The sequence below is a fragment of the Coffea arabica genome, chromosome 11e, assembly GCF_036785885.1.
Source record: "Coffea arabica cultivar ET-39 chromosome 11e, Coffea Arabica ET-39 HiFi, whole genome shotgun sequence".
NCBI lineage: Eukaryota > Viridiplantae > Streptophyta > Magnoliopsida > Gentianales > Rubiaceae > Coffea > Coffea arabica.
The window spans coordinates 31,917,508-31,935,563 of NC_092331.1; the positions used below are offsets into that span (position 1 = coordinate 31,917,508).

General features: G+C 42.8%; 34 non-coding genes across 34 annotated transcripts; all 34 read left to right on the plus strand.

Annotated features, from left to right (window-relative positions):
- The first annotated feature begins 136 nt into the window (after positions 1-136).
- Positions 137-255, plus strand: LOC140031047 (5S ribosomal RNA). The gene has a single exon (XR_011834968.1). It is a non-coding gene; the product is annotated as a 5S ribosomal RNA (ribosomal RNA).
- Positions 256-666: 411 nt separating this feature from the next.
- LOC140030946 (5S ribosomal RNA) lies at positions 667-785 on the plus strand. Its single transcript, XR_011834866.1, has one exon. It is a non-coding gene; the product is annotated as a 5S ribosomal RNA (ribosomal RNA).
- Positions 786-1,199: 414 nt separating this feature from the next.
- Positions 1,200-1,318, plus strand: LOC140032294 (5S ribosomal RNA). The gene has a single exon (XR_011836220.1). It is a non-coding gene; the product is annotated as a 5S ribosomal RNA (ribosomal RNA).
- Positions 1,319-1,732: 414 nt separating this feature from the next.
- On the plus strand, positions 1,733-1,851 carry LOC140029928 (5S ribosomal RNA). The gene has a single exon (XR_011833843.1). It is a non-coding gene; the product is annotated as a 5S ribosomal RNA (ribosomal RNA).
- A 411-nt stretch (positions 1,852-2,262) lies between these two features.
- LOC140031611 (5S ribosomal RNA) lies at positions 2,263-2,381 on the plus strand. The gene has a single exon (XR_011835533.1). It is a non-coding gene; the product is annotated as a 5S ribosomal RNA (ribosomal RNA).
- Positions 2,382-2,797: 416 nt separating this feature from the next.
- LOC140030676 (5S ribosomal RNA) lies at positions 2,798-2,916 on the plus strand. Its single transcript, XR_011834595.1, has one exon. It is a non-coding gene; the product is annotated as a 5S ribosomal RNA (ribosomal RNA).
- A 413-nt stretch (positions 2,917-3,329) lies between these two features.
- On the plus strand, positions 3,330-3,448 carry LOC140030947 (5S ribosomal RNA). Its single transcript, XR_011834867.1, has one exon. It is a non-coding gene; the product is annotated as a 5S ribosomal RNA (ribosomal RNA).
- Positions 3,449-3,861: 413 nt separating this feature from the next.
- Positions 3,862-3,980, plus strand: LOC140032027 (5S ribosomal RNA). Its single transcript, XR_011835953.1, has one exon. It is a non-coding gene; the product is annotated as a 5S ribosomal RNA (ribosomal RNA).
- A 415-nt stretch (positions 3,981-4,395) lies between these two features.
- Positions 4,396-4,514, plus strand: LOC140030677 (5S ribosomal RNA). Its single transcript, XR_011834596.1, has one exon. It is a non-coding gene; the product is annotated as a 5S ribosomal RNA (ribosomal RNA).
- Positions 4,515-4,928: 414 nt separating this feature from the next.
- LOC140029929 (5S ribosomal RNA) lies at positions 4,929-5,047 on the plus strand. Its single transcript, XR_011833844.1, has one exon. It is a non-coding gene; the product is annotated as a 5S ribosomal RNA (ribosomal RNA).
- A 411-nt stretch (positions 5,048-5,458) lies between these two features.
- Positions 5,459-5,577, plus strand: LOC140031612 (5S ribosomal RNA). The gene has a single exon (XR_011835534.1). It is a non-coding gene; the product is annotated as a 5S ribosomal RNA (ribosomal RNA).
- Positions 5,578-5,993: 416 nt separating this feature from the next.
- Positions 5,994-6,112, plus strand: LOC140030678 (5S ribosomal RNA). The gene has a single exon (XR_011834597.1). It is a non-coding gene; the product is annotated as a 5S ribosomal RNA (ribosomal RNA).
- Positions 6,113-6,525: 413 nt separating this feature from the next.
- Positions 6,526-6,644, plus strand: LOC140030948 (5S ribosomal RNA). The gene has a single exon (XR_011834868.1). It is a non-coding gene; the product is annotated as a 5S ribosomal RNA (ribosomal RNA).
- Positions 6,645-7,057: 413 nt separating this feature from the next.
- Positions 7,058-7,176, plus strand: LOC140032028 (5S ribosomal RNA). Its single transcript, XR_011835954.1, has one exon. It is a non-coding gene; the product is annotated as a 5S ribosomal RNA (ribosomal RNA).
- A 415-nt stretch (positions 7,177-7,591) lies between these two features.
- LOC140030679 (5S ribosomal RNA) lies at positions 7,592-7,710 on the plus strand. The gene has a single exon (XR_011834598.1). It is a non-coding gene; the product is annotated as a 5S ribosomal RNA (ribosomal RNA).
- A 414-nt stretch (positions 7,711-8,124) lies between these two features.
- LOC140032108 (5S ribosomal RNA) lies at positions 8,125-8,243 on the plus strand. The gene has a single exon (XR_011836033.1). It is a non-coding gene; the product is annotated as a 5S ribosomal RNA (ribosomal RNA).
- A 415-nt stretch (positions 8,244-8,658) lies between these two features.
- On the plus strand, positions 8,659-8,777 carry LOC140030680 (5S ribosomal RNA). Its single transcript, XR_011834599.1, has one exon. It is a non-coding gene; the product is annotated as a 5S ribosomal RNA (ribosomal RNA).
- Positions 8,778-9,192: 415 nt separating this feature from the next.
- LOC140031048 (5S ribosomal RNA) lies at positions 9,193-9,311 on the plus strand. Its single transcript, XR_011834969.1, has one exon. It is a non-coding gene; the product is annotated as a 5S ribosomal RNA (ribosomal RNA).
- Positions 9,312-9,722: 411 nt separating this feature from the next.
- On the plus strand, positions 9,723-9,841 carry LOC140030949 (5S ribosomal RNA). Its single transcript, XR_011834869.1, has one exon. It is a non-coding gene; the product is annotated as a 5S ribosomal RNA (ribosomal RNA).
- Positions 9,842-10,255: 414 nt separating this feature from the next.
- Positions 10,256-10,374, plus strand: LOC140032365 (5S ribosomal RNA). Its single transcript, XR_011836291.1, has one exon. It is a non-coding gene; the product is annotated as a 5S ribosomal RNA (ribosomal RNA).
- A 415-nt stretch (positions 10,375-10,789) lies between these two features.
- On the plus strand, positions 10,790-10,908 carry LOC140030681 (5S ribosomal RNA). The gene has a single exon (XR_011834600.1). It is a non-coding gene; the product is annotated as a 5S ribosomal RNA (ribosomal RNA).
- Positions 10,909-11,322: 414 nt separating this feature from the next.
- On the plus strand, positions 11,323-11,441 carry LOC140029930 (5S ribosomal RNA). The gene has a single exon (XR_011833845.1). It is a non-coding gene; the product is annotated as a 5S ribosomal RNA (ribosomal RNA).
- A 411-nt stretch (positions 11,442-11,852) lies between these two features.
- Positions 11,853-11,971, plus strand: LOC140031613 (5S ribosomal RNA). The gene has a single exon (XR_011835535.1). It is a non-coding gene; the product is annotated as a 5S ribosomal RNA (ribosomal RNA).
- A 416-nt stretch (positions 11,972-12,387) lies between these two features.
- On the plus strand, positions 12,388-12,506 carry LOC140030682 (5S ribosomal RNA). The gene has a single exon (XR_011834601.1). It is a non-coding gene; the product is annotated as a 5S ribosomal RNA (ribosomal RNA).
- Positions 12,507-12,919: 413 nt separating this feature from the next.
- Positions 12,920-13,038, plus strand: LOC140030950 (5S ribosomal RNA). The gene has a single exon (XR_011834870.1). It is a non-coding gene; the product is annotated as a 5S ribosomal RNA (ribosomal RNA).
- Positions 13,039-13,451: 413 nt separating this feature from the next.
- On the plus strand, positions 13,452-13,570 carry LOC140031614 (5S ribosomal RNA). The gene has a single exon (XR_011835536.1). It is a non-coding gene; the product is annotated as a 5S ribosomal RNA (ribosomal RNA).
- A 415-nt stretch (positions 13,571-13,985) lies between these two features.
- On the plus strand, positions 13,986-14,104 carry LOC140030683 (5S ribosomal RNA). Its single transcript, XR_011834602.1, has one exon. It is a non-coding gene; the product is annotated as a 5S ribosomal RNA (ribosomal RNA).
- Positions 14,105-14,518: 414 nt separating this feature from the next.
- On the plus strand, positions 14,519-14,637 carry LOC140032120 (5S ribosomal RNA). Its single transcript, XR_011836045.1, has one exon. It is a non-coding gene; the product is annotated as a 5S ribosomal RNA (ribosomal RNA).
- A 415-nt stretch (positions 14,638-15,052) lies between these two features.
- LOC140031493 (5S ribosomal RNA) lies at positions 15,053-15,171 on the plus strand. The gene has a single exon (XR_011835415.1). It is a non-coding gene; the product is annotated as a 5S ribosomal RNA (ribosomal RNA).
- A 411-nt stretch (positions 15,172-15,582) lies between these two features.
- On the plus strand, positions 15,583-15,701 carry LOC140030951 (5S ribosomal RNA). Its single transcript, XR_011834871.1, has one exon. It is a non-coding gene; the product is annotated as a 5S ribosomal RNA (ribosomal RNA).
- A 415-nt stretch (positions 15,702-16,116) lies between these two features.
- Positions 16,117-16,235, plus strand: LOC140031616 (5S ribosomal RNA). The gene has a single exon (XR_011835538.1). It is a non-coding gene; the product is annotated as a 5S ribosomal RNA (ribosomal RNA).
- A 413-nt stretch (positions 16,236-16,648) lies between these two features.
- On the plus strand, positions 16,649-16,767 carry LOC140030685 (5S ribosomal RNA). The gene has a single exon (XR_011834604.1). It is a non-coding gene; the product is annotated as a 5S ribosomal RNA (ribosomal RNA).
- Positions 16,768-17,181: 414 nt separating this feature from the next.
- Positions 17,182-17,300, plus strand: LOC140031432 (5S ribosomal RNA). The gene has a single exon (XR_011835353.1). It is a non-coding gene; the product is annotated as a 5S ribosomal RNA (ribosomal RNA).
- A 415-nt stretch (positions 17,301-17,715) lies between these two features.
- On the plus strand, positions 17,716-17,834 carry LOC140031049 (5S ribosomal RNA). The gene has a single exon (XR_011834970.1). It is a non-coding gene; the product is annotated as a 5S ribosomal RNA (ribosomal RNA).
- Positions 17,835-18,056: the final 222 nt, after the last annotated feature.

Here is an 18,056-nt window from a genome sequence, read left to right on the forward strand (position 1 = left end):
AGAAATATAAAGTAAATAAATAAAAGGATAAGAGGAAAATGCTTGAATTGACGCTTAAAATTAATTTCGGTCTAGAAAAGCCACACTGTTTCGCAGCACGGGGTGGTTTAAAAGAATAAAGCGAAAGAAACATGGCGGGTGCGATCATACCAGCTCTAATGCACCGGATCCCATCAGAACTCCGAAGTTAAGCGTGCTTGGGCGAGAGTAGTACTAGGATGGGTGACCCCCTGGGAAGTCCTCGTGTTGCACTCTCATTTTTGTTTCGAAATCCAAATTTCCTATTCGTTCTTTATCCTGTAGTAATTTAGCTCCGTCGGAACGATTAATTTATATTTTGCTTCTTGTCGAAGCATGAAGGCGGGTCTGAAGGCGCGAGACAAATCAGGAACGGTACGGCTCGATCAAAGCCCGGATCGTCGCTCAAATTTGTCGGCGCAAATGTATCACCGCAAGCGTGAAGGATTGATTTCATGATAATTTAGAGTTGCGGAATGAGGGAAAAAAATAAGGTGCATATCAATAACAAAAAAAATGTAAAGTAAATAAATAAAAGGATAAGAGGAAAATGCTTGAATCGAAGCTTAAAATGAATTTCGGTCTAGAAAAGCCACACTGTTTCGCAGCACGGGGTGGTTTAAAAAAATAAAGCGAAAGGAACATGGCGGGTGCGATCATACCAGCACTAATGCACCGGATCCCATCAGAACTCCGAAGTTAAGCGTGTTTGGGCGAGAATAGTACTAGGATGGGTGACCCCCTGGGAAGTCCTCGTGTTGCACCCCTCTCTTTTTTGTTTCGAAATCCAAATTTCCTATTCGTTCTTTATCCTGTAGTAATTTAGCTCCGTCGGAACGATTGCTTTATATTTTGCTTCTTGTCGAAGCATGAAGGCGGGTCTGAAGGCGCGAGACAAATCAGGAACGGTACGGCTCGATCAAAGCCCGGATCGTCGCTCAAATTTGTCGGCGCAAATGTATCACCGCAAGCGTGAAAGATTGATTTCATGATAATTTAGAGTTGCGGGATGAGGGAAAAAAATAAGGTGCAAATCAATAACAAAAAAAATATAAAGTAAATAAATAAAAGGATAAGAGGAAAATGCTTGTATTGACGCTTAAAATGAATTTCGGTCTAGAAAAGCCACACTGTTTCGCAGCACGGGGTGGTTTAAAAGAATAAAGCGAAAGGAACATGGCGGGTGCGATCATACCAGCACTAGTGCACCGGATCCCATCATAACTCCGAAGTTAAGCGTGCTTGGGTGAGAGTAGTACTAGGATGGGTGACCCCCTGGGAAGTCCTCGTGTTGCACCCCTCTCTTTTTTGTTTCGAAATCCAAATTTCCTATTCGTTCTTTATCCTGTAGTAATTTAGCTCCGTCGGAACGATTGCTTTATGTTTTGCTTCTTGTCGAAACATGAAGCGGGTCTGAAGGCGCGAGACAAATCAGGAACGGTACGGCTCGATCAAAGCCCGGATCGTCGCTCAAATTTGTCGGCGCAAATGTATCATCGCAAGCGTGAAGGATTGATTTCATGATAATTTAGAATTGCGGGATGAGGGAAAAAAATAAGGTGCAAATCAATAACAAAAAGAAATATAAAGTAAATAAATAAAAGGATAAGAGGAAAATGCTTGAATTGACGCTTAAAATTAATTTCGGTCTAGAAAAGCCACACTGATTCGCAGGACGGGGTATTTTAAAAGAATAAAGCGAAAGGAACATGGCGGGTGCGATCATACCAGCACTAATGCACCGGATCCCATCAGAACTCCGAAGTTAAGCGTGCTTGGGCGAGAGTAGTACTAGGATGGGTGACCCCCTGGGAAGTCCTCGTGTTGCACTCTCATTTTTGTTTCGAAATCCAAATTTCCTATTCGTTCTTTATCCTGTAGTAATTTAGCTCCGTCGGAACGATTGCTTTATATTTTGCTTCTTGTCGAAGCATGAAGGGGGGTCTGAAGGCGCGAGACAAATCAGGAACGGTACGGTTCGATCAAAGCCCGGATCGTCGCTCAAATTTGTGGGCGCAAATGTATCACCGCAAGCATGAAGGATTGATTTCATGATAATTTAGAGTTGCGGGATGAGGGAAAAAAATAAGGTGCAAATCAATAACAAAAAAAATATAAAGTAAATAAATAAAAGGATAAGAGGAAAATGCTTGAATTGACGCTTAAAATGAATTTCGGTCTAGAAAAGCCACACTGCTTCGCAGGACTGGGTAGTTTAAAGGAATAAAGCGAAAGGAAAATGGCGGGTGCGATCATACCAGCATTAATGCACCGGATCCCATCAGAACTCCGAAGTTAAGCGTGCTTAGGCGAGAGTAGTACTAGAATGGGTGACCCCCTGGGAAGTCCTCGTGTTGCACCCCTCTTTTTTTTGTTTCGAAATCCAAATTTCCTATTCGTTCTTTATCCTGTAGTAATTTAGCTCCGTCAGAACGATTGCTTTATATTTTGCTTCTTGTCGAAGCATGAAGGCGGGTCTGAAGGCGCGAGACAAATCAGGAACGGTACGGCTCGATCAAAGCCCGGATCGTCGCTCAAATTTGTCGGCGCAAATGTATCACCGCAAGCGTGAAGGATTGATTTCATGATAATTTAGAGTTGCGGGATGAGGGAAAAAAATAGTGTGCAAATCAATAACAAAAAAAAAATATAAAGTAAATAAATAAAAGGATAAGAGGAAAATGCTTGAATTGAAGCTTAAAATGAATTTCGGTCTAGAAAAGCCACACGGTTTCGCAGCACGGGGTGGTTTAAAAGAATACAGCGAAAGGAACATGGCGGGTGCGATCATACCAGCACTAGTGCACCGGATCCCATCAGAACTCCGAAGTTAAGCGTGCTTGGGCGAGAGTAGTACTAGGATGGGTGACCCCCTGGGAAGTCCTCGTGTTGCACCCCTCTCTTTTTTGTTTCGAAATCCAAATTTCCTATTCGTTCTTTATCCTGTAGTAATTTAGCTCCGTCGGAACGATTGCTTTATATTTTGCTTCTTGTCGAAGCATGAAGCGGGTCTGAAGGCGCGAGACAAATCAGGAACGGTACGGCTCGATCAAAGCCCGGATCGTCGCTCAAATTTGTCGGCGCAAATGTATCACCGCAAGCGTGAAGGATTGATTTCATGATAATTTAGAGTTGCGGAATGAGGGAAAAAAATAAGGTGCATATCAATAACAAAAAAAATGTAAAGTAAATAAATAAAAGGATAAGAGGAAAATGCTTGAATCGAAGCTTAAAATGAATTTCGGTCTAGAAAAGCCACACTGTTTCGCAGCACGGGGTGGTTTAAAAGAATAAAGCGAAAGGAACATGGCGGGTGCGATCATACCAGCACTAATGCACCGGATCCCATCAGAACTCCGAAGTTAAGCGTGTTTGGGCGAGAATAGTACTAGGATGGGTGACCCCCTGGGAAGTCCTCGTGTTGCACCCCTCTCTTTTTTGTTTCGAAATCCAAATTTCCTATTCGTTCTTTATCCTGTAGTAATTTAGCTCCGTCGGAACGATTGCTTTATATTTTGCTTCTTGTCGAAGCATGAAGGCGGGTCTGAAGGCGCGAGACAAATCAGGAACGGTACGGCTCGATCAAAGCCCGGATCGTCGCTCAAATTTGTCAGCGCAAATGTATCACCGCAAGCGTGAAGGATTGATTTCATGATAATTTAGAGTTGCGGGATGAGGGAAAAAAATAAGGTGCAAATCAATAACAAAAAAATATAAAGTAAATAAATAAAAGGATAAGAGGAAAATGCTTGTATTGACGCTTAAAATGAATTTCGGTCTAGAAAAGCCACACTGCTTCGCAGGACTGGGTAGTTTAAAGGAATAAGGCGAAAGGAAAATGGCGGGTGCGATCATACCAGCATTAATGCACCGGATCCCATCAGAACTCCGAAGTTAAGCGTGCTTAGGCGAGAGTAGTACTAGAATGGGTGACCCCCTGGGAAGTCCTCGTGTTGCACCTCTCTTTTTTTTGTTTCGAAATCCAAATTTCCTATTCGTTCTTTATCCTGTAGTAATTTAGCCCCGTCAGAACGATTGCTTTATATTTTGCTTCTTGTCGAAGCATGAAGGCGGGTCTGAAGGCGCGAGACAAATCAGGAACGGTATTGCTCGATCAAAGCCCGGATCGTCGCTCAAATTTGTCGGCGCAAATGTATCACCGCAAGCGTGAAGGATTGATTTCATGATAATTTAGAGTTGCGGGATGAGGGAAAAAAATAGTGTGCAAATCAATAACAAAAAAAAATATAAAGTAAATAAATAAAAGGATAAGAGGAAAATGCTTGAATTGAAGCTTAAAATGAATTTCGGTCTAGAAAAGCCACACTGTTTCGCAGCACGGGGTGGTTTAAAAGAATAAAGCGAAAGGAACATGGCGGGTGCGATCATACCAGCACTAGTGCACCGGATCCCATCAGAACTCCGAAGTTAAGCGTGCTTGGGCGAGAGTAGTACTAGGATGGGTGACCCCCTGGGAAGTCCTCGTGTTGCACCCCTCTCTTTTTTGTTTCGAAATCCAAATTTCCTATTCGTTCTTTATCCTGTAGTAATTTAGCTCCGTCGGAACGATTGCTTTATATTTTGCTTCTTGTCGAAGCATGAAGCGGGTCTGAAGGCGCGAGACAAATCAGGAACGGTACGGCTCGATCAAAGCCCGGATCGTCGCTCAAATTTGTCGGCGCAAATGTATCACCGCAAGCGTGAAGGATTGATTTCATGATAATTTAGAATTGCGGGATGAGGGAAAAAAATAAGGTGCAAATCAATAACAAAAAGAAATATAAAGTAAATAAATAAAAGGATAAGAGGAAAATGCTTGAATTGACGCTTAAAATTAATTTCGGTCTAGAAAAGCCACACTGCTTCGCAGGACGGGGTATTTTAAAAGAATAAAGCGAAAGGAACATGGCGGGTGCGATCATACCAGCACTAATGCACCGGATCCCATCAGAACTCCGAAGTTAAGCGTGCTTGGGCGAGAGTAGTACTAGGATGGGTGACCCCCTGGGAAGTCCTCGTGTTGCACTCTCATTTTTGTTTCGAAATCCAAATTTCCTATTCGTTCTTTATCCTGTAGTAATTTAGCTCCGTCGGAACGATTGCTTTATATTTTGCTTCTTGTCGAAGCATGAAGGGGGGTCTGAAGGCGCGAGACAAATCAGGAACGGTACGGTTCGATCAAAGCCCGGATCGTCGCTCAAATTTGTGGGCGCAAATGTATCACCGCAAGAATGAAGGATTGATTTCATGATAATTTAGAGTTGCGGGATGAGGGAAAAAAATAAGGTGCAAATCAATAACAAAAAAAATATAAAGTAAATATATAAAAGGATAAGAGGAAAATGCTTGAATTGACGCTTAAAATGAATTTCGGTCTAGAAAAGCCACACTGCTTCGCAGGACTGGGTAGTTTAAAGGAATAAAGCGAAAGGAAAATGGCGGGTGCGATCATACCAGCATTAATGCACCGGATCCCATCAGAACTCCGAAGTTAAGCGTGCTTAGGCGAGAGTAGTACTAGAATGGGTGACCCCCTGGGAAGTCCTCGTGTTGCACCCCTCTTTTTTTTGTTTCGAAATCCAAATTTCCTATTCGTTCTTTATCCTGTAGTAATTTAGCTCCGTCAGAACGATTGCTTTATATTTTGCTTCTTGTCGAAGCATGAAGGCGGGTCTGAAGGCGCGAGACAAATCAGGAACGGTACGGCTCGATCAAAGCCCGGATCGTCGCTCAAATTTGTCGGCGCAAATGTATCACCGCAAGCGTGAAGGATTGATTTCATGATAATTTAGAGTTGCGGGATGAGGGAAAAAAATAGTGTGCAAATCAATAACAAAAAAAAAATATAAAGTAAATAAATAAAAGGATAAGAGGAAAATGCTTGAATTGAAGCTTAAAATGAATTTCGGTCTAGAAAAGCCACACTGTTTCGCAGCACGGGGTGGTTTAAAAGAATACAGCGAAAGGAACATGGCGGGTGCGATCATACCAGCACTAGTGCACCGGATCCCATCAGAACTCCGAAGTTAAGCGTGCTTGGGCGAGAGTAGTACTAGGATGGGTGACCCCCTGGGAAGTCCTCGTGTTGCACCCCTCTCTTTTTTGTTTCGAAATCCAAATTTCCTATTCGTTCTTTATCCTGTAGTAATTTAGCTCCGTCGGAACGATTGCTTTATATTTTGCTTCTTGTCGAAGCATGAAGCGGGTCTGAAGGCGCGAGACAAATCAGGAACGGTACGGCTCGATCAAAGCCCGGATCGTCGCTCAAATTTGTCGGCGCAAATGTATCACCGCAAGCGTGAAGGATTGATTTCATGATAATTTAGAGTTGCGGAATGAGGGAAAAAAATAAGGTGCATATCAATAACAAAAAAAATGTAAAGTAAATAAATAAAAGGATAAGAGGAAAATGCTTGAATCGAAGCTTAAAATGAATTTCGGTCTAGAAAAGCCACACTGTTTCGCAGCACGGGGTGGTTTAAAAGAATAAAGCGAAAGGAACATGGCGGGTGCGATCATACCAGCACTAATGCACCGGATCCCATCAGAACTCCGAAGTTAAGCGTGTTTGGGCGAGAATAGTACTAGGATGGGTGACCCCCTGGGAAGTCCTCGTGTTGCACCCCTCTCTTTTTTGTTTCGAAATCCAAATTTCCTATTCGTTCTTTATCCTGTAGTAATTTAGCTCCGTCGGAACGATTGCTTTATATTTTGCTTCTTGTCGAAGCATGAAGGCGGGTCTGAAGGCGCGAGACAAATCAGGAACGGTACGGCTCGATCAAAGCCCGGATCGTCGCTCAAATTTGTCAGCGCAAATGTATCACCGCAAGCGTGAAGGATTGATTTCATGATAATTTAGAGTTGCGGGATGAGGGAAAAAAATAAGGTGCAAATCAATAACAAAAAAATATAAAGTAAATAAATAAAAGGATAAGAGGAAAATGCTTGTATTGACGCTTAAAATGAATTTCGGTCTAGAAAAGCCACACTGCTTCGCAGGACTGGGTAGTTTAAAGGAATAAGGCGAAAGGAAAATGGCGGGTGCGATCATACCAGCATTAATGCACCGGATCCCATCAGAACTCCGAAGTTAAGCGTGCTTAGGCGAGAGTAGTACTAGAATGGGTGACCCCCTGGGAAGTCCTCGTGTTGCACCTCTCTTTTTTTTGTTTCGAAATCCAAATTTCCTATTCGTTCTTTATCCTGTAGTAATTTAGCCCCGTCAGAACGATTGCTTTATATTTTGCTTCTTGTCGAAGCATGAAGGCGGGTCTGAAGGCGCGAGACAAATCAGGAACGGTATTGCTCGATCAAAGCCCGGATCGTCGCTCAAATTTGTCGGCGCAAATGTATCACCGCAAGCGTGAAGGATTGATTTCATGATAATTTAGAGTTGCGGGATGAGGGAAAAAAATAGTGTGCAAATCAATAACAAAAAAAAATATAAAGTAAATAAATAAAAGGATAAGAGGAAAATGCTTGAATTGAAGCTTAAAATGAATTTCGGTCTAGAAAAGCCACACTGTTTCGCAGCACGGGGTGGTTTAAAAGAATAAAGCGAAAGGAACATGGCGGGTGCGATCATACCAGCACTAGTGCACCGGATCCCATCAGAACTCCGAAGTTAAGCGTGCTTGGGCGAGAGTAGTACTAGGATGGGTGACCCCCTGGGAAGTCCTCGTGTTGCACCCCTCTCTTTTTTGTTTCGAAATCCAAATTTCCTATTCGTTCTTTATCCTGTAGTAATTTAGCTCCGTCGGAACGATTGCTTTATATTTTGCTTCTTGTCGAAGCATGAAGCGGGTCTGAAGGCGCGAGACAAATCAGGAACGGTACGGCTCGATCAAAGCCCGGATCGTCGCTCAAATTTGTCGGCGCAAATGTATCACCGCAAGCGTGAAGGATTGATTTCATGATAATTTAGAATTGCGGGATGAGGGAAAAAAATAAGGTGCAAATCAATAACAAAAAGAAATATAAAGTAAATAAATAAAAGGATAAGAGGAAAATGCTTGAATTGACGCTTAAAATTAATTTCGGTCTAGAAAAGCCACACTGTTTCGCAGCACGGGGTATTTTAAAAGAATAAAACGAAAGGAACATGGCGGGTGCGATCATACCAGCACTAATGCACCGGATCCCATCAGAACTCCGAAGTTAAGCGTGCTTGGGCGAGAGTAGTACTAGGATGGGTGACCCCCTGGGAAGTCCTCGTGTTGCACCCCTCTCTTTTTTGTTTCGAAATCCAAATTTCCTATTCGTTCTTTATCCTGTAGTAATTTAGCTCCGTCGGAACGATTGCTTTATATTTTGCTTCTTGTCGAAGCATGAAGGCGGGTCTGAAGGCGCGAGACAAATCAGGAACGGTATTGCTCGACCAAAGCCCGGATCGTCGCTCAAATTTGTCGGCGCAAATGTATCACCGCAAGCGTGAAGGATTGATTTCATGATAATTTAGAGTTGCGGGATGAGGGAAAAAAATAGTGTGCAAATCAATAACAAAAAAAAATATAAAGTAAATAAATAAAAGGATAAGAGGAAAATGCTTGAATTGAAGCTTAAAATGAATTTCGGTCTAGAAAAGCCACACTGTTTCGCAGCACGGGGTGGTTTAAAAGAATAAAGCGAAAGGAACATGGCGGGTGCGATCATACCAGCACTAGTGCACCGGATCCCATCAGAACTCCGAAGTTAAGCGTGCTTGGGCGAGAGTAGTACTAGGATGGGTGACCCCCTGGGAAGTCCTCGTGTTGCACCCCTCTCTTTTTTGTTTCGAAATCCAAATTTCCTATTCGTTCTTTATCCTGTAGTAATTTAGCTCCGTCGGAACGATTGCTTTATATTTTGCTTCTTGTCGAAGCATGAAGGCGGGTCTGAAGGCGCGAGACAAATCAGGAACGGTATTGCTCGACCAAAGCCCGGATCGTCGCTCAAATTTGTCGGCGCAAGTGAATCACCGCAAGCGTGAAGAATTGATTTCATGATAATTTAGAATTGCGGGACGAGGGAAAAAAATAGGGTGCAAATCAATAACAAAAAGAAATATAAAGTAAATAAATAAAAGGATAAGAGGAAAATGCTTGAATTGACGCTTAAAATTAATTTCGGTCTAGAAAAGCCACACTGTTTCGCAGCACGGGGTGGTTTAAAAGAATAAAGCGAAAGAAACATGGCGGGTGCGATCATACCAGCTCTAATGCACCGGATCCCATCAGAACTCCGAAGTTAAGCGTGCTTGGGCGAGAGTAGTACTAGGATGGGTGACCCCCTGGGAAGTCCTCGTGTTGCACTCTCATTTTTGTTTCGAAATCCAAATTTCCTATTCGTTCTTTATCCTGTAGTAATTTAGCTCCGTCGGAACGATTAATTTATATTTTGCTTCTTGTCGAAGCATGAAGGCGGGTCTGAAGGCGCGAGACAAATCAGGAACGGTACGGCTCGATCAAAGCCCGGATCGTCGCTCAAATTTGTCGGCGCAAATGTATCACCGCAAGCGTGAAGGATTGATTTCATGATAATTTAGAGTTGCGGAATGAGGGAAAAAAATAAGGTGCATATCAATAACAAAAAAAATGTAAAGTAAATAAATAAAAGGATAAGAGGAAAATGCTTGAATCGAAGCTTAAAATGAATTTCGGTCTAGAAAAGCCACACTGTTTCGCAGCACGGGGTGGTTTAAAAAAATAAAGCGAAAGGAACATGGCGGGTGCGATCATACCAGCACTAATGCACCGGATCCCATCAGAACTCCGAAGTTAAGCGTGTTTGGGCGAGAATAGTACTAGGATGGGTGACCCCCTGGGAAGTCCTCGTGTTGCACCCCTCTCTTTTTTGTTTCGAAATCCAAATTTCCTATTCGTTCTTTATCCTGTAGTAATTTAGCTCCGTCGGAACGATTGCTTTATATTTTGCTTCTTGTCGAAGCATGAAGGCGGGTCTGAAGGCGCGAGACAAATCAGGAACGGTACGGCTCGATCAAAGCCCGGATCGTCGCTCAAATTTGTCGGCGCAAATGTATCACCGCAAGCGTGAAAGATTGATTTCATGATAATTTAGAGTTGCGGGATGAGGGAAAAAAATAAGGTGCAAATCAATAACAAAACAAATATAAAGTAAATAAATAAAAGGATAAGAGGAAAATGCTTGTATTGACGCTTAAAATGAATTTCGGTCTAGAAAAGCCACACTGCTTTTCAGGACTGGGTAGTTTAAAGGAATAAAACGAAAGGAAAATGGCGGGTGCGATCATACCAGCATTAATGCACCGGATCCCATCATAACTCCGAAGTTAAGCGTGCTTAGGCGAGAGTAGTACTAGGATGGGTGACCCCCTGGGAAGTCCTCGTGTTGCACCCCTCTTTTTTTTGTTTCGAAATCCAAATTTCCTATTCGTTCTTTATCCTGTAGTAATTTAGCTCCGTCGGAACGATTGCTTTATATTTTGCTTCTTGTCGAAGCATGAAGGCGGGTCTGAAGGCGCGGGACAAATCAGGAACGGTATTGCTCGATCAAAGCCCGGATCGTCGCTCAAATTTGTCGGCGCAAATGTATCACCGCAAGCGTGAAGGATTGATTTCATGATAATTTGGAGTTGCGGGATGAGGGAAAAAAATAGGTTGCAAATCAATAACAAAAAAAAATATAAAGTAAATAAATAAAAGGATAAGAGGAAAATGCTTGAATTGAAGCTTAAAATGAATTTCGGTCTAGAAAAGCCACACTGTTTCGCAGCACGGGGTGGTTTAAAAGAATAAAGCGAAAGGAACATGGCGGGTGCGATCATACCAGCACTAGTGCACCGGATCCCATCAGAACTCCGAAGTTAAGCGTGCTTGGGCGAGAGTAGTACTAGGATGGGTGACCCCCTGGGAAGTCCTCGTGTTGCACCCCTCTCTTTTTTGTTTCGAAATCCAAATTTCCTATTCGTTCTTTATCCTGTAGTAATTTAGCTCCGTCGGAACGATTGCTTTATATTTTGCTTCTTGTCGAAGCATGAAGCGGGTCTGAAGGCGCGAGACAAATCAGGAACGGTACGGCTCGATCAAAGCCCGGATCGTCGCTCAAATTTGTCGGCGCAAATGTATCACCGCAAGCGTGAAGGATTGATTTCATGATAATTTAGAATTGCGGGATGAGGGAAAAAAATAAGGTGCAAATCAATAACAAAAAGAAATATAAAGTAAATAAATAAAAGGATAAGAGGAAAATGCTTGAATTGACGCTTAAAATTAATTTCGGTCTAGAAAAGCCACACTGCTTCGCAGGACGGGGTATTTTAAAAGAATAAAGCGAAAGGAACATGGCGGGTGCGATCATACCAGCACTAATGCACCGGATCCCATCAGAACTCCGAAGTTAAGCGTGCTTGGGCGAGAGTAGTACTAGGATGGGTGACCCCCTGGGAAGTCCTCGTGTTGCACTCTCATTTTTGTTTCGAAATCCAAATTTCCTATTCGTTCTTTATCCTGTAGTAATTTAGCTCCGTCGGAACGATTGCTTTATATTTTGCTTCTTGTCGAAGCATGAAGGGGGGTCTGAAGGCGCGAGACAAATCAGGAACGGTACGGTTCGATCAAAGCCCGGATCGTCGCTCAAATTTGTGGGCGCAAATGTATCACCGCAAGAATGAAGGATTGATTTCATGATAATTTAGAGTTGCGGGATGAGGGAAAAAAATAAGGTGCAAATCAATAACAAAAAAAATATAAAGTAAATATATAAAAGGATAAGAGGAAAATGCTTGAATTGACGCTTAAAATGAATTTCGGTCTAGAAAAGCCACACTGCTTCGCAGGACTGGGTAGTTTAAAGGAATAAAGCGAAAGGAAAATGGCGGGTGCGATCATACCAGCATTAATGCACCGGATCCCATCAGAACTCCGAAGTTAAGCGTGCTTAGGCGAGAGTAGTACTAGAATGGGTGACCCCCTGGGAAGTCCTCGTGTTGCACCCCTCTTTTTTTTGTTTCGAAATCCAAATTTCCTATTCGTTCTTTATCCTGTAGTAATTTAGCTCCGTCAGAACGATTGCTTTATATTTTGCTTCTTGTCGAAGCATGAAGGCGGGTCTGAAGGCGCGAGACAAATCAGGAACGGTACGGCTCGATCAAAGCCCGGATCGTCGCTCAAATTTGTCGGCGCAAATGTATCACCGCAAGCGTGAAGGATTGATTTCATGATAATTTAGAGTTGCGGGATGAGGGAAAAAAATAGTGTGCAAATCAATAACAAAAAAAAAATATAAAGTAAATAAATAAAAGGATAAGAGGAAAATGCTTGAATTGAAGCTTAAAATGAATTTCGGTCTAGAAAAGCCACACTGTTTCGCAGCACGGGGTGGTTTAAAAGAATACAGCGAAAGGAACATGGCGGGTGCGATCATACCAGCACTAGTGCACCGGATCCCATCAGAACTCCGAAGTTAAGCGTGCTTGGGCGAGAGTAGTACTAGGATGGGTGACCCCCTGGGAAGTCCTCGTGTTGCACCCCTCTCTTTTTTGTTTCGAAATCCAAATTTCCTATTCGTTCTTTATCCTGTAGTAATTTAGCTCCGTCGGAACGATTGCTTTATATTTTGCTTCTTGTCGAAGCATGAAGCGGGTCTGAAGGCGCGAGACAAATCAGGAACGGTACGGCTCGATCAAAGCCCGGATCGTCGCTCAAATTTGTCGGCGCAAATGTATCACCGCAAGCGTGAAGGATTGATTTCATGATAATTTAGAGTTGCGGAATGAGGGAAAAAAATAAGGTGCATATCAATAACAAAAAAAATGTAAAGTAAATAAATAAAAGGATAAGAGGAAAATGCTTGAATCGAAGCTTAAAATGAATTTCGGTCTAGAAAAGCCACACTGTTTCGCAGCACGGGGTGGTTTAAAAGAATAAAGCGAAAGGAACATGGCGGGTGCGATCATACCAGCACTAATGCACCGGATCCCATCAGAACTCCGAAGTTAAGCGTGTTTGGGCGAGAATAGTACTAGGATGGGTGACCCCCTGGGAAGTCCTCGTGTTGCACCCCTCTCTTTTTTGTTTCGAAATCCAAATTTCCTATTCGTTCTTTATCCTGTAGTAATTTAGCTCCGTCGGAACGATTGCTTTATATTTTGCTTCTTGTCGAAGCATGAAGGCGGGTCTGAAGGCGCGAGACAAATCAGGAACGGTACGGCTCGATCAAAGCCCGGATCGTCGCTCAAATTTGTCAGCGCAAATGTATCACCGCAAGCGTGAAGGATTGATTTCATGATAATTTAGAGTTGCGGGATGAGGGAAAAAAATAAGGTGCAAATCAATAACAAAAAAATATAAAGTAAATAAATAAAAGGATAAGAGGAAAATGCTTGTATTGACGCTTAAAATGAATTTCGGTCTAGAAAAGCCACACTGCTTCGCAGGACTGGGTAGTTTAAAGGAATAAGGCGAAAGGAAAATGGCGGGTGCGATCATACCAGCATTAATGCACCGGATCCCATCAGAACTCCGAAGTTAAGCGTGCTTAGGCGAGAGTAGTACTAGAATGGGTGACCCCCTGGGAAGTCCTCGTGTTGCACCCCTCTTTTTTTTGTTTCGAAATCCAAATTTCCTATTCGTTCTTTATCCTGTAGTAATTTAGCCCCGTCAGAACGATTGCTTTATATTTTGCTTCTTGTCGAAGCATGAAGGCGGGTCTGAAGGCGCGAGACAAATCAGGAACGGTATTGCTCGATCAAAGCCCGGATCGTCGCTCAAATTTGTCGGCGCAAATGTATCACCGCAAGCGTGAAGGATTGATTTCATGATAATTTAGAGTTGCGGGATGAGGGAAAAAAATAGTGTGCAAATCAATAACAAAAAAAAATATAAAGTAAATAAATAAAAGGATAAGAGGAAAATGCTTGAATTGAAGCTTAAAATGAATTTCGGTCTAGAAAAGCCACACTGTTTCGCAGCACGGGGTGGTTTAAAAGAATAAAGCGAAAGGAACATGGCGGGTGCGATCATACCAGCACTAGTGCACCGGATCCCATCAGAACTCCGAAGTTAAGCGTGCTTGGGCGAGAGTAGTACTAGGATGGGTGACCCCCTGGGAAGTCCTCGTGTTGCACCCCTCTCTTTTTTGTTTCGAAATCCAAATTTCCTATTCGTTCTTTATCCTGTAGTAATTTAGCTCCGTCGGAACGATTGCTTTATATTTTGCTTCTTGTCGAAGCATGAAGCGGGTCTGAAGGCGCGAGACAAATCAGGAACGGTACGGCTCGATCAAAGCCCGGATCGTCGCTCAAATTTGTCGGCGCAAATGTATCACCGCAAGCGTGAAGGATTGATTTCATGATAATTTAGAATTGCGGGATGAGGGAAAAAAATAAGGTGCAAATCAATAACAAAAAGAAATATAAAGTAAATAAATAAAAGGATAAGAGGAAAATGCTTGAATTGACGCTTAAAATTAATTTCGGTCTAGAAAAGCCACACTGTTTCGCAGCACGGGGTATTTTAAAAGAATAAAGCGAAAGGAACATGGCGGGTGCGATCATACCAGCACTAATGCACCGGATCCCATCAGAACTCCGAAGTTAAGCGTGCTTGGGCGAGAGTAGTACTAGGATGGGTGACCCCCTGGGAAGTCCTCGTGTTGCACCCCTCTCTTTTTTGTTTCGAAATCCAAATTTCCTATTCGTTTTTTATCCTGTAGTAATTTAGCTCCGTCGGAACGATTGCTTTATATTTTGCTTCTTGTCGAAGCATGAAGGCGGGTCTGAAGGCGCGAGACAAATCAGGAACGGTATTGCTCGACCAAAGCCCGGATCGTCGCTCAAATTTGTCGGCGCAAGTGAATCACCGCAAGCGTGAAGAATTGATTTCATGATAATTTAGAATTGCGGGACGAGGGAAAAAAATAGGGTGCAAATCAATAACAAAAAGAAATATAAAGTAAATAAATAAAAGGATAAGAGGAAAATGCTTGAATTGACGCTTAAAATTAATTTCGGTCTAGAAAAGCCACACTGTTTCGCAGCACGGGGTGGTTTAAAAGAATAAAGCGAAAGAAACATGGCGGGTGCGATCATACCAGCTCTAATGCACCGGATCCCATCAGAACTCCGAAGTTAAGCGTGCTTGGGCGAGAGTAGTACTAGGATGGGTGACCCCCTGGGAAGTCCTCGTGTTGCACTTTCATTTTTGTTTCGAAATCCAAATTTCCTATTCGTTCTTTATCCTGTAGTAATTTAGCTCCGTCGGAACGATTAATTTATATTTTGCTTCTTGTCGAAGCATGAAGGCGGGTCTGAAGGCGCGAGACAAATCAGGAACGGTACGGCTCGATCAAAGCCCGGATCGTCGCTCAAATTTGTCGGCGCAAATGTATCACCGCAAGCGTGAAGGATTGATTTCATGATAATTTAGAGTTGCGGAATGAGGGAAAAAAATAAGGTGCATATCAATAACAAAAAAAATGTAAAGTAAATAAATAAAAGGATAAGAGGAAAATGCTTGAATCGAAGCTTAAAATGAATTTCGGTCTAGAAAAGCCACACTGTTTCGCAGCACGGGGTGGTTTAAAAAAATAAAGCGAAAGGAACATGGCGGGTGCGATCATACCAGCACTAATGCACCGGATCCCATCAGAACTCCGAAGTTAAGCGTGTTTGGGCGAGAATAGTACTAGGATGGGTGACCCCCTGGGAAGTCCTCGTGTTGCACCCCTCTCTTTTTTGTTTCGAAATCCAAATTTCCTATTCGTTCTTTATCCTGTAGTAATTTAGCTCCGTCGGAACGATTGCTTTATATTTTGCTTCTTGTCGAAGCATGAAGGCGGGTCTGAAGGCGCGAGACAAATCAGGAACGGTATTGCTCGATCAAAGCCCGGATCGTCGCTCAAATTTGTCGGCGCAAATGTATCACCGCAAGCGTGAAGGATTGATTTCATGATAATTTAGAGTTGCGGGATGAGGGAAAAAAATAGTGTGCAAATCAATAACAAAAAAAAATATAAAGTAAATAAATAAAAGGATAAGAGGAAAATGCTTGTATTGACGCTTAAAATGAATTTCGGTCTAGAAAAGCCACACTGCTTCGCAGGACTGGGTAGTTTAAAGGAATAAGGCGAAAGGAAAATGGCGGGTGCGATCATACCAGCATTAATGCACCGGATCCCATCAGAACTCCGAAGTTAAGCGTGCTTAGGCGAGAGTAGTACTAGAATGGGTGACCCCCTGGGAAGTCCTCGTGTTGCACCCCTCTTTTTTTTGTTTCGAAATCCAAATTTCCTATTCGTTCTTTATCCTGTAGTAATTTAGCCCCGTCAGAACGATTGCTTTATATTTTGCTTCTTGTCGAAGCATGAAGGCGGGTCTGAAGGCGCGAGACAAATCAGGAACGGTATTGCTCGATCAAAGCCCGGATCGTCGCTCAAATTTGTCGGCGCAAATGTATCACCGCAAGCGTGAAGGATTGATTTCATGATAATTTAGAGTTGCGGGATGAGGGAAAAAAATAGTGTGCAAATCAATAACAAAAAAAAATATAAAGTAAATAAATAAAAGGATAAGAGGAAAATGCTTGAATTGAAGCTTAAAATGAATTTCGGTAGAAAAGCCACACTGTTTCGCAGCACGGGGTGGTTTAAAAGAATAAAGCGAAAGGAACATGGCGGGTGCGATCATACCAGCACTAGTGCACCGGATCCCATCAGAACTCCGAAGTTAAGCGTGCTTGGGCGAGAGTAGTACTAGGATGGGTGACCCCCTGGGAAGTCCTCGTGTTGCACCCCTCTCTTTTTTGTTTCGAAATCCAAATTTCTTATTCGTTCTTTATCCTGTAGTAATTTAGCTCCGTCGGAACGATTGCTTTATATTTTGCTTCTTGTCGAAGCATGAAGCGGGTCTGAAGGCGCGAGACAAATCAGGAACGGTACGGCTCGATCAAAGCCCGGATCGTCGCTCAAATTTGTCGGCGCAAATGTATCACCGCAAGCGTGAAGGATTGATTTCATGATAATTTAGAATTGCGGGATGAGGGAAAAAAATAAGGTGCAAATCAATAACAAAAAGAAATATAAAGTAAATAAATAAAAGGATAAGAGGAAAATGCTTGAATTGACGCTTAAAATTAATTTCGGTCTAGAAAAGCCACACTGTTTCGCAGCACGGGGTATTTTAAAAGAATAAAGCGAAAGGAACATGGCGGGTGCGATCATACCAGCACTAATGCACCGGATCCCATCAGAACTCCGAAGTTAAGCGTGCTTGGGCGAGAGTAGTACTAGGATGTGTGACCCCCTGGGAAGTCCTCGTGTTGCACCCCTCTCTTTTTTGTTTCGAAATCCAAATTTCCTATTCGTTTTTTATCCTGTAGTAATTTAGCTCCGTCGGAACGATTGCTTTATATTTTGCTTCTCGTCGAAGCATGAAGGCGGGTCTGAAGGCGCGAGACAAATCAGGAACGGTATTGCTCGACCAAAGCCCGGATCGTCGCTCAAATTTGTCGGCGCAAGTGAATCACCGCAAGCGTGAAGAATTGATTTCATGATAATTTAGAATTGCGGGACGAGGGAAAAAAATAGGGTGCAAATCAATAACAAAAAGAAATATAAAGTAAATAAATAAAAGGATAAGAGGAAAATGCTTGAATTGACGCTTAAAATTAATTTCGGTCTAGAAAAGCCACACTGTTTCGCAGCACGGGGTGGTTTAAAAGAATAAAGCGAAAGAAACATGGCGGGTGCGATCATACCAGCTCTAATGCACCGGATCCCATCAGAACTCCGAAGTTAAGCGTGCTTGGGCGAGAGTAGTACTAGGATGGGTGACCCCCTGGGAAGTCCTCGTGTTGCACTCTCATTTTTGTTTCGAAATCCAAATTTCCTATTCGTTCTTTATCCTGTAGTAATTTAGCTCCGTCGGAACGATTAATTTATATTTTGCTTCTTGTCGAAGCATGAAGGCGGGTCTGAAGGCGCGAGACAAATCAGGAACGGTACGGCTCGATCAAAGCCCGGATCGTCGCTCAAATTTGTCGGCGCAAATGTATCAACGCAAGCGTGAAGGATTGATTTCATGA